Raw genomic sequence first — 13414 nt, forward strand, 5'->3', positions numbered from 1 at the left:
TAACTCTGCCTTTCAAATAAAAAAAAATCTTCTTTAAAAAAAGAAATATTTCTTTTATCTTGGGGCCCAGTTTCTAAAACCCAGATTTCTCATCTCTAAAATAAAAAGTGAGGAAGAGGAAGAGTATCTACAATCCTAATCTTCACTGTAGAGAAACACATAGGATTATAACTTCTCTAAAAAAGAAAGGAGATTCAAAGTTGCTATTGCTATATGGTTATTTTTCTCATGTTTAATATCAAGATAGCATATAAATATTATGCATTCTTAGGTATATGTGTGGTGTTTGGTTTTTAAGATTTTAAGTAGAAATGTAAATGGAAGCAGGATGACATGGAGTTCTGTTTGTGATTACTTCTGTCAATTATAATTCATGGGATTAGAATTGCTGGATTAGGAATGCTTAAATGTATCCATTCATTTCACACTAATGTTTATTATTATTATTATTATTATTATTATTTGACAGGCAGAGTGGACTGTGAGAAAGAGAGAGACAGAAAGAAAGGTCTTCCTTTTGCCGTTGGTTCACCCTCCAATGGCCGGCACGGTAGGCGCGCTGTGGCCGGCGCACCATGCTGATCCGATGGCAGGAGCCAGGTGCTTCTCCTGGTCTCCCATGGGGTGCAGGGCCCAAGCACTTGGGCCATCCTCCACTGCACTCCCTGGCCACAGCAGAGAGCTGGCCTGGAAGAGGGGCAACCGGGACAGGATTGGTGCCCCAACCGGGACTAGAACCTGGTGTGCCGGCGCCCCAAGGTGGAGGATTAGCCTAGTGAGCCGCGGCACCAGCCTTCACACTAATGTTTATTATGTCAGGCAATATTCTTTGTGTAGACTGCTTTTTCTTGCCAGAATGAAAATTCAGGAGGGCAAGAAACATGTTTGCTTTGACATTAAAACTCAGCATCTTGATAGAGTCATTCTTTTAGTTCAATGAATAAATGAGTCTATAAAAATTAAACAAATACAATTTCTGATCCCCAAGAACTACCTAGTTGAAGAGACAATGAAATAGATACCTATTTGATGACTGCCACAATTAGATGAATGTATAATTTGTTACTCAGAGACAACTTTGATAATAAAAGAGACATGTTAATAATGACACAGGGCTGAAATGTATAAACAGAAACCATCCAGGGCCAAGCAGGTTAAATGTTCACCCTAGCTTTGTAAGGCATTCCATTCACTATTTAGTAAGCATTTACTGAGCATTCTTTTGTGTGATGTGTTGAAAGAACTACCAGCCACATGATTTTCCTAGATATTGGAGTAAGAGAACCTGAGCAATCAGAAAAAGGTTGGGATGAACTAAGAGGCTTTTGACACAAAGGTAAGAAAAAAAAAAGCAGAGAGGTCAATTAAAAATTATATCAAAGGTAATTTAGTAGGACCTGAACCAAGGTATGGTGGTAATGGGAATGAAGAACAGGCAACAAATTACAGGGAGATCCAAAAGGCAGAAACAACAGGATTTCAGTGGTAGATGAGGCAGGAGGGAACTCATGTGTAAACCTTCATTTGGATTTTATTATTTAATGGACAAGGTGTTCTCAGTACATTCATGTTCATCAGTAATAAAAGGCTACCTCCAACTGACTTATAAACTTCCCCTAAATCCAGGACACAATCTCATGTGTAGCTACTTATCTATAAGCCTTATGTTGATCATCAAGCCAAATATTTTTAACTGCTACAATCTACAATGGTCCTCATTATGATGCAGTTACTTAGAAACTAAAACACATAATCCATGTCTATAAGAAAGGTCTAAACAAAAAAGTAAAATTTAGGGGCTGGTGCTGTGGCACAGCAGGTTAACTCCCAGGCCTGAAGTGCCAGCATCTGATATGGGCCCCAGTTTGAGACCCTGCTGCTTCACATTCAATCCAGCTCTCTGGTATGGCCTGGGAAAGCAGTAGAGGATACTTGGTCCCCTGCACCCACATGGGAGACCCAGAGGAAGCTCCTGGCTGCTGGCTTCAAATCGGCACACCTCTGGCCATTGTGGCCAATTGGGGAGTGAACCATCATATGGAAGACCTTTCTCTCTGTGTAACTCTGATTTTCAAATAAATAAATAAATAAATGAATAAATACACCCACAAAATCATATAATTCAAAGCTAAATTTGGAATACCTCATTAATTCACAATTTATATATTTACCAACCTTAGGTAACTAAAGCAGAATTAAGCAGAAAAGAAGTAAAAAAAATTTTCCCTGGGGAGGGGCCAGCACTATGGCATAGTGGGTAAAGCTGCCACCTGCAGTGCCAGCATCCCATATGGGCATCGGTTCAAGTCCTGGCTGCTCCACTTCTGATCCAGCTCCCTGCTATGGCCTGGGAAAGCAGTAGAAGATGACCCAAGGCCTTGGGCCCCTATACCCATGTGGGAGAGCCGGAAGAGGCTCCTGGCTCCTGGCCTCAGATTGACACAGTTCTGGCCATTGCAGCCAATTGGGAATGAACCAACAGATAGAGAACCTTTCCCTCTCTTTCTTCCTCTCCTTCTCTCTCTGTGTAACTACTTCAAATAAATAAACAAATCTTTAAAAAACAATTTCCTGGAATAACCAAAATACACATTATAAAGTCCATGTAAGGTGTCTAGCCACTGGCTCACCATCATGACTCATAAAAACTCACTCTGTCCTGGCTACTCTGATACAAGTGGATGGACACAAAGCAGGAAATAAAGCAATAGGTTTGAGCAGTGAATAAATGGAAAGGGCTCCAACAACAATGCTGCAGAGCTCTGTGGCTCCTAACTGAATGTGATATGTAGGCAGGCATCTCCTTAATTTCTGCCATGCTCTCAGTTTTCATAGGACCATAGAACTGAGCACGACAATCAGAGCTTTCAAGGCCAAGATCCACAATTCACTTAGTGATAGTGGAGCACTGTAGCTTTGCTTCATGAGTACAACTAAACTTCCATACTTGATATGTCATCCCATTTGGATCCATTGGAACTGGAGAGCATATGGGGTCAGAGGGAGTAGAGGAGCATGGTGTGTGAGGGTCTCATGGTGGTGGTAGCTGTGCAGTGGGAGGGGTGGAGGAGGAGGAGAAGAGCAAGAGCCCCTAGCACTGTGGGAACGAGGAGCAGAGGATGAATGGAGACGGGGTGACTTGTCTGTATTATGCCTGGTACTCTCCTGGGTATAATTGATGCAACACGAATAACATGAATATCATGATTACCCTAAAGGCAATTTCAGTCCTGGTGGATGGATGACAAGGACATAGATAATTAAAAACAATGTGAGAAAAGTTGTAGGTGCACAATACAATCACCTACATCATTTGTGGATGCCATGCACATCAGGCAGAAACCACCAGGTTAAGGTCAGATCTCAGGGCTGGCATTGTGGTGTAGAGGGTAAAGCCACCCCCAGCAGTGCCAGCATCCCATATGGGCACTGGTTCAATTCTCAGCTGCTCCACTTCTGATCCAGCTCTCTGCTGTGGACTGGGAAAGCAGATGGCACCAGTCCTTGTGCCCCTGCACCCTCATGGGATGACCTGAAGGAACCTCCTGGCTCCTGGGTTCTGAGCAGTGCAGCTCTGGCTATAGCAGCCATCAATTGTGAAGTGAACCAGTGTAACGAAGACCCCTTCTCTCTCTGCCTCTATCTCTGACTTTCAAATAAATAAATTTTTTTTAAAAAAGGGTCAGATCTCAGAGGTAGCAGAGCCCAGAAATGACACCATTGTATGAAATGAAAATAGGCAGATGGTAGGTAGAAGCTTGGTAACTGAAGCTGGGATCAGCACATGGATCTTGACTGGCAGGCTGTCAAACCAATCATTAACCTGGACAAGGCTGGGATCTCCCAACTTCTATCCCAGTGCCCATGTCTTTGCAGAGAGGCATAACCAAGAAAGAGAAAATCATCTCTGGCTTTGGCTGAGGGGACTGTGGGAGCTCCCAACATTTGAAGCCAGAATCTTTTTAACCCTGAGATTCCCTCTTTCATAGGAAGGCTCTTTTCTGGCCTTGTCTTCTTAGCATAAACCTCTCAAGCCACCAGACCTCCCATAGCCCCACATCACAGGGCACATGTGAATGTGAATGGCTGAATGAACAGAATCTTGAGGTATCATGTAAATGGAAGACTCATGAATCTATTCTCACCTTATGGGAGTACTTGAAGGGGCAAAAACTGAGGCAGAGGACTTTGGTCATGCTCAACCATAGAGTCCTCCTTACAAAGCAAAAAAATAAATAGAAAATCCTGTTCACACTTCAGAAGTGCCCAGTCTCCCACCCCTGAGTACATGCTCTAGCAATGACAAATCCCCTAAGACCAGAGTTGGTCTTAGTTGGGCAGGCACTGTCTTGACAGTGTAGAAAACATTTGGGGAGGGAAAGCCCTGCCCCCTCTAGAGCCCATTGGTCAAAGGATCCAGCAGAAGACTCAGAGGCTTGCCGCATCACACATCTGCCCACAGAGTAGGATGCTCACAGAAGGCCTGAAGACGTGTTGTGAGCTGTGGCCTCGTGGTACTGGCTGCCGCTATTGACACATCAGGGATGACTGGTGGCAGTGGTTTGAGCTAATCCTGCCTCTGCCTGGCCAGCACTGCAGTATGCATGGAGCGAGTCTGCTCCTGGACTGCCTGATGAGGCCAAGGGATGTGTGTAGACCTACAGTCAGAGGAAGTATGAAGCACTGGCCTCAAGGTTGGAAAGTTGCCATAGCAACAATATTTTCAGAAGGCGATGTGGCAGGGGTAGCCCTGCAAGGCAGTGTGGCCTCCTGACTGCATGCCCTTCCCCTTATGCTCCTCTGAACTTAGATGAGCCTGAGTTGAGTGCAGCAACCTGGGTGGGTGATGCTGAGAGACCACCAGATGAGATTCTGGTTAATGTATGCAGGTTGTGGGTCATAATGACAACCGTATGTGCAATGTTGGGTGCTGTCCCATGTGTTCACGCACATGCCTAATATGAATGGGGGTCAGACAAAGGGAGAGTGGGCCATGGGATTTTCAAGAAGGACTTTGGTGATTGAAGATGAAAAGCTCATTAACAATTCTTGCTCAAAGATGCTAAAAATAATCAGATATCTAGATCATAGAACTTGGATAAATGTTCTCTCTCCAACTTGAAATTCCTTTCCTTTCCTTTCCTTTCCTTTCCTTTCCTTTCCTTTCCTTTCCTTTCCTTTCCTTTCCTTTCCTTTCCTTTCTCTTCTTTTTTATTTGACAGGTAGAGTTATAGACAGTGAGAGAGAGAGACAGAGAGAAAGGTCATCCTTCTGTTGGTTCACTCCCTAAATGGCCACAATGGCTGGACCTGCACCAATCTGAAGCCAGGAGCCAGGTGCTTCTTCCTGGTCTCCCATGCAGGTTCAGGGCCCAAGCACTTGGGCCATCCTCCACTGCTTTCCCGGGCCACAGCAGAGCTGAACTGGAAGGGGAGCAGCTGGGACTAGAACCTGGTGCCCATAAGGGATGCCAGCACCGCAGACAGAGGATTAACCAAGTGAGCCATGGTGCCAGCCCATCCAACTTGAAATTTCTAAAGAAGACTTCACTTAAATGTGTTTAGCATTGATGTTTTCAGAAAGGAAATACAAAGAGCTACCCTTTTTCTTTGACTTAGCTGAACATAGTTGTGGGAAGGAAGGGGAATGTGGAACCCAGTGTCTGGTGATGTCTCAAGACCTAAGCTCCTAATGGCTACTCTCATGATTTCCTACAACTTTTATATTGGGGTGAAATCAGGTGAGAAACTCTAGTGTGCAAGCAAAGCACTCTGACAATCAATATGCTGTCCACAGTAGAGACTAGGGTACCTGAGGAATCAATATAATAATTTTTCAGCATGGTGATTGCCTTAGAGCCATGAGCTTCAGCCCCCTGGGTGTAAGAAATTCCCAACTTTTGGTCCCCCAAATCCAGAGAGGATTCCATACAGCTCATGACAAGAAAAGCTTTGACCAAACATGTGAAGCCCTTTTTGCATTCTTGATAGGATTTCTCAGGATCAAGGTTGTAAGCATTTTGACCTTGAGATTTCTAGCTGGACCCTTGGATATGTCAAAGGATATGCATCTCATCTTATAGAGGCAATAGCTACTTAGTCTATTTGGATTTTATATAAAGTTCTATTATACAAAATCATGCTAAATGTTGTTATATTAACATGGGTATGTTATTGATATAAATGTCATAGAAATTATATACAAGTGGGGCTGGCACTGTGGCATAGCAGGTGAAGCCACTGCCTGCAGTGCCGGCATCCCATATGGGCACAGCTTTGAGTTCCAGCTGCTCCACTTCTGGTCCAGCTCTCTGCTATTGCCTGGGAAAGCAGTAGAAGATAGTCCACCCATCTTGCCATGAGACCCCTCTGGGACACATATATGTGAATAATCATGACATTCAACAAGTGTGTACTAGCAGGCTGGATCTAACAAATGTCCCTTTAGCAGAAGTAGGGAACATCCATAGTGTAGGCCATAAAAAGCCCATGAAATCACCTGGTCTGACCCTGCTATGGAAACTGAAATGGGATTTGAAATCCAATAAACTATAGCAGGCTAAATCTTTATTTATTTATTTATTTGAAAGGCAGAGGGAGGGAGAGAGAGCAAGAGAGAGAGAGAGAGAGAGAGAGAGGTCTTCCATCCACTGTTTTACTCCCCACATGGCCACAATGGTAGGAGCTGGGCCAATCCAACGTCAGAATCCAGGAGCTTCTTTTGGGTCTCCTGAGCAGGTGCAGGCGCCCAGGGATTTGGATCATCTTTTACTGCTTTCCCAGGCCATAGCAGAGAGCTGAGTCAGAAGTGGAGCAGCCAAGACTTGAACCAGTGACCATATGGGATGTTAGCACTTCAGGCAGCGGCTTTAGCCACTACACCACAGTGCTGGCCCCTGGGCTAAATCTTACATTGATAATTTGGTATGGCCTGTGAATAATGGTATAGATATACAGATGACCCTTGGAAGAAATGTCCTTTGCTTTAGAAACTACAGACTAGAAGCAATCATGGGTGGAAACAGTTTCACAGACAAGAATCACATGCTGACTATGCACCAGTAACTCCCCAGGAAACTTGGGAAGGAATAGCATTGCTACAAGGTATCTTAGCACAGAATGCTAAACTCAAAGCCCTCACCCATGACTATGTCTAGGAGAAAGTAAGAGTCACAATTCACACTGACTTGAGTTAGGAAAGAGGGATGTTGATGGTCTGAATATTGATTAAAGACATATTTTGGGCCTTCCCTGGGTTCAAGATGGAAAAGGTATACAGAAATCTGTGTTACCCAAACTTTCTTTGTAGCTAGTCCATATCTCTGTTCCATTCATATGAAAACTAGCTATTCATCTTTGTTCTATAGATAAGACTGGAGAGTGTGATTTTGCACATTAAACACTGGCAAAGTGTTTTCAACATGTCTTAAAATGCTATGTCTAGACCAACTCTAAAGGTTTTTTTTTAATATAAAGATTTATTCATTTACATGCAAAACAGAGTTGTGGGGAGGGGGGCAGAAATATCTTCCACCTGCTGGTTTATTCCCCAAATGCCTGCAACAGCCAGAGCTGGGCTGACCTGAAGTCAGGAGCCTGGAGTTTCTTCCAAGTCTCCCAAGTGGGTGCAGGGGTTCAAGCACTTAGGCCAACCTCTGCTGTTTTCTCAGGTATCTCAGCGTGGAGATGGATCAGATGTGGAGCAGCTGAAACTTGAACCTGTGCCCATCTAGGACACAGGCTGGTGAAGCAGGTGGTGGCTTTACCCTCCACACAATAGTGCCAGCCCCATACACACTAAACCTGAATTCATAACTCTACCCCTGGTTTGGACTGGAAGTTTTCTGGAAGAAAGATTATTAATGTTTCTGGCTTTCATTATAGGTATAGAAATAGTAGTGTGTTCTTGGTTTCATTGATATAGAATGGTGATGCAACTGCAGGATAAAGCTGTGCAGAGGGGCTGGCACTGTGGTATAGTGGGCAAAGCTGCCACCTGCAGTGCCAGCATCCCATATGGGCACTGGTTTGAGTCTTAGCTGCTCCACTTCCAATCCAGGTCTCTGCTATGGCCTGGGAGAGCAGAGGAAGATGGCCCACATACATGGGCCTCTGCACCTATATGGGAGACCTGGAAGAATCTCCAAGGCTCTTGGCTTTGAATCAGCTCAGCTTTGGCCATTGTAGCCATCTGGGGAGTGAACCAGCAGATGGAAGATCTCTCACTGCTTCTGTCTCTCTATAACTCTGCCTTCCACATAAATAAATCTTTAAAAAAAATCTGTGCAGAAACTGGCAGTGCAACACTTTGGGGTGCTCTGCTACGAGCTGCTGGTGGGAAATTCACCCTTTGAGAGCGTCTCTCACAGAGACATACAGACGCATCCTTAAGGTGGATGTGAAGTTTCCTGTAACAATGTCTTTGGGAGCCCGAGACTTGATATCCAGGCTTCTGAGATCCCAGCCGTCAGAGTGGCTGCCCCTGGCCCAGATCCTGAGGCACCCCTGGGTCCAGGCCCACTACTGGATGGTGCTGCTGCCTTGTGCTCATCCAGCTTCCTGAATCCTGTCTGCCTCTGTCTGCATTTGTGCAGGGAGTTCTCCAGGCTCTGCTAACTCATCTATTTTTTGTTTGTTTCCTTTTTAAGATGCAAGATATAAATTAATAAAAGCTGAGTTGTTTAGTACCAGCTGAAAAAAAAATTGCAGAGGATCTCTACAGCTAAACTCAAGACTAGGAACTTTATTTAAAGAGATGCCTACAGGGTTGGTGTTGTGGTTGGTGTTGTGGTGTACCAGGTACAACTGCCATCTGACTCAGCATCCCATATGGTGCTGATTTGAGTCACAACTGTTCCACTTTGGTCCAGCTCCCTGCCAATGGCCTTGGAAAGCAATGGAAGATGGCCCAAGTTTTTAGGCCTCTCCATCCAAGTGGGAGGAAGCTTTTGGCTCCTGGATTCAGATCAGCACAGCTCTGGTCATTGTGATCAATTGGGGAGTGAACCAGCAAGTGGAAGACCTCTCTCTCTGCCTTTTCTTCTCTCTCTGTGTAACTCTTTCAAATAAGTAAATCTTAAAAAAAATCATCAGATAAAATAAATCTGGTTTATAACTGGTTGAATCACTCTAAGTGGATGGATGTTATTTCAAAATTAATAGGGAGTTTATTTTGACCAAATATTTTAAGCCCCTTTGGCATCCTTAACAGATTTCTCAGAATCAAGGTTCTAAATTTTTTCACTTTGAGAGTTCCAACAGGAACCCTTGATGTTTCAAAGGATATATCCTATCTTGTAGAGGTAATAGATGATTATGCAATTTAGATTGTATGTAAAGTACTGTCATGAAATTATGCTCAATTTTAAATTATATTAATATAGATATACCATTGATATATAAATTTCCTAAAAGTTATATAAGTTTTAAAATCTGATAATTCTGTTGTGTTGTTATCAGTCATGATGGTTATCTTGATAAAAAGGAGACCCAGAGGCCTACAGGACGGGAGACAATAGGTTGTAAACTCATTCCATTTCTTTCTTTCCTTTTAAAAAGATTTATCTATTTTTTTGAGAGGCAGAATTCCAGAGAAGAAAAGACAGAGGGAGACAGATCTTCTGTTGGTTCACACCCCAAAGGGCCACAATAGCCAAGGATGGGCCAGGCTTTGGTGATCATGTCTGCTTTATTAACAACCATGTATACTTTTGAAAGGGCAGGCAGCGGGAGCATAACTAATTCAGGGCAATACTAATTCTACAGGATGAAGCTGACATTGGCACTGCTATGCTTCTCCATTAAGCTGGAAGAGTAGATTTCCAGGTGGGCCTGGGCCACACCCAGGAGTAGTTTACCTGATTGGTGGTGGTTAAGAGAAATGCACCCAGGGATCCCATTGCCTGCCAGGAGGGAGGCCATGGGGTCACTCCTGGGAGGCATGGTGCACCATGCCTTTTCAACCTCCTGCATGGGCAAGGCAGGCAGTCTGACAGGATCACCCATACCTCCCAAAAGGGTGCAGGAGCCCAAACACTTGGCCATCCTCTGCTGCTTTCCCAGGTGCATTAGCAGGGAGCTGGATCAGAGTGGAGCAACCAGGACTTGAAGTATAACCCATATGGGATGCCGGCATCAGAGGTGGCAGCTTAACATGCTATGCCACAATGCTGACACTCTCTTTAGTTGCTTTGAAACATGCTGTATGGAATGAATGTAAGTGGCTCATGTCAATTAATCAATTTCATTTTAACCATGTATATTTAAAGATTGTGCCATCCATAATTTTGTATTCTCTAAAAACACTTGAAATCAGTTTAACAAAAAAATTCTTAAATACAGATCTTAGGCTACTTTAGACAATAATTTCCAGAATGCTGAGGGAAAGAAAAAACTAAAAACCCCATTAAACTGCTAGTAGAGGGGCCAGTGCTGTGGCACAGTGGGTTAAAGCCCTGGCATGAAGCTCCAGCATTACATATGGGCACCAGTTTGAGTCCTGGGAGCTCCACTTTTGATCCAGCTTCCTATTCATCTTCCTGAGAAAGCAACAGAGGATGACTCAAGTCCTTGGGCCTCTACATCCACATGGGAGACCCAGAAGAAGCTCCTGGATCTTAGCTTCAGATCAGCTCAGCACCAACTGTTTCAGCCATTTGGGGAGTGAACTAACAAATGGAAGTGCTTTCTCTCTCTGTCTCTGTCTCTCTCTGTAACTGTCTTTCAAATAAATAAAATAATTCTTTCAAAAAACCTGCTAGTGGAATTCAAACAAGAATTAGTTAAATGAGATTGAATGAATCATATTTATGGATTTCTATGCTTTTATTTAAAAATTTTTGGTTCTGCATTTCAGTGTTTCATCTAGATTCAGGAAGATTTCTACAATTTCTATTGGTTAATATACTTTAGTATAGTTTTGTAAACAGATGGAAATGTTTACTTTTCCACCTACTTGATTCCTCTAACATGCAAAACTTTTTTGATTTCTTGTGGCAACGTTATTGTATGATCTCAGTAAGAATCCATTATCAGGGCCGGCACTGTGGCATAGCAAGCAAAGTTGCTACCTGCAGTGCTGGCATCCCATATGGGCAATGATTCAGGTGCCGGCTGCTCCATCTCTGATCTGGCTCTCTGCTATGGTCTGGGAAAGCAAAGGAAGATGGCTCAAGCCCTTGGACCCCTGCATCAGTGTGGGAGAATCAGAAGAAGCTCCTGGTTTCAGATCAGCCCAGCTCTGGCCATTGTGGCCATTTGGAAGAGTGAACAAGCAGATGGAAGACATCTTTCTCTCCCACTTGCTTCTGCCTCTTTGTAATTCTGGCTTTCAAATAAAAATAAATAAATTAAAAAAAAAAAGAAGAATCTATTATCATCATACCACAATATCCTTGAAAACATTAGCAAACACAAAAATTATGCACAGAATATCTGGCATGATGAACTCCTAGCCTTGCAATTAGTGAATAGAGTTGTCACTTCTTAATGAACCCCAAAACTTGAAAATACCAGATATTGCAGTTAAAAAAGAAAACATAAGCCTGTCTTGGATTCAATTTTTAACTTTTAGAATTTCTGGACCAGACATTATACGTATTTAATGTAAGTAGTTAGCACACTGTAATACCCCTTCTTTCAGATCACAACTCTGTTCATTGTTCTTGTTTTATTTAAAATATTTAATTTTTCATTTATTTGAAAGGCAGAATTACAGACAAAGAGGGAGAGACAGAGAAAGAGAGGTCTTCCACAAATGGCTGCAATATATGGAATGGGGCAAGGCTGAAGCCAGGAATCAGGAACTTCATCTGAGTCTTCCCCATGGGTGACAGGGGTCCAAGCACTTATATCATCCTCTACTGCTTTCCCAGGTCCATTACCATGGAGTCAAATCAGAAGTGACTCAAATTGGCACTCATATGGGATGTAGGCATCAAAGATGGCAGCTGAACCACTGGGCCACAATACCATCCCATGTTCATGGGCCTGAAAACTTTCACTGAGGTTAATAGTCATTTCTGTGTACTTATGTGATGTTAATTATGGTATTCTGCTATTCACTTGTAACCTTGTTCACTGTTTTAACATATAACTTCTGCATAGCTTATATGCATAGATGTAACTCAATTTGTTATCATCTTGTTAGTTTTGTTAAACACTTTTATTTTGAATTTTGGGCCTATTGAATGGCTTACTTCTATAGAAGTACAATTCCCAGCAAAATAATCCTGGCTAGGTACTTCGGAGCGATGACTTCTGTATACAGAACAGATAGATCTAAGTTTAACAATGGACTACAGATAAAGTTAGCCTGAAGACCACTCCTAAATCTTCATTGTTAATCAAATGTGACTAAAAACATATTTACACTGGCATCTTCTCATCAAATATTTCTATCTTGACATGGGTCTGCATGAAAAACCAGGTCAAATACAACTTTGCAACAAGAGACAGATGGAACATGATTGATCAGTTGTGATTTCAGAAATAGATCTTGATCACAAGGAAAAAACAAAAGTCAAGATGCAGTGAGTCACTGGTGTGAACTCTAAAGCAAATTAGATAAAGCAAAGAAGTTATAAATAAAGATTTTTAATGAATGATGGATAGTAACTGGCACAAAAAGACTCTGCTAGAACTATAATCTCTAGAGTGCTCTCCCATTTTGAAAAAGAGATGGGAACTAGATATGATACTTAATATTCTCACACCTAGTGCTACATCTATATGCTATTTAAAATGATTGTCATTTTATGAGTCTGCTGTGTGGACTGCTTCCGAACTCAACATGTCTTAAAATGCAATGTCTGGCCTCATTCTAAGTCTTGTTTATTTTTGCTAAATATGTATTTATTTATTTGAAAGATAGCTTTACAAAGAGAGAGAGGGAGAGACAGAGAGATCTTCCATCTGCTGATTCACTCCCCAAATTGCTGCAACAGCCAGAGATGGGCCCACCCAAGTCAAGAGCCAAGAGTTTCTTCCAGGTCTCCCAAGTGGTTGCAGGAGCCCAGGACTTGGGCCATCCTCTGCTCATTTCCCAGGTGCATTATCAGAAAGATGGATCAGAAGTGGAGCAGCTGGGACTCAAACCCATGCCCATATGATGCTGCCAAGGCAAGCAGTGGCTTTATCCTCTACACTAAAGTGGAAGCCCCATGCACGCAAAGTCTTAATCAGTGACTCTTCCTGTTTTTTTTTTTTTTTTTTTTTTTGACAGGCAGAGTGGACAGTGAGAGAGAGAGACAGAGAGAAAGGTCTTCCTTTTGCCGTTGGTTCACCCTCCAATGGCCGCCGCGGTAGCGCGCTGCGGCCGGCGCACCGCGCTGTTCCGATGGCAGGAGCCAGGTGCTTCTCCTGGTCTCCCATGGGGTGCAGGACCCAAGGACTTGGGCCATCCTCCACTGCCTTCC

The sequence above is a fragment of the Lepus europaeus genome, unplaced genomic scaffold (assembly GCF_033115175.1).
Source record: "Lepus europaeus isolate LE1 unplaced genomic scaffold, mLepTim1.pri SCAFFOLD_3_1, whole genome shotgun sequence".
In the NCBI taxonomy this organism is placed as follows: domain Eukaryota; kingdom Metazoa; phylum Chordata; class Mammalia; order Lagomorpha; family Leporidae; genus Lepus; species Lepus europaeus.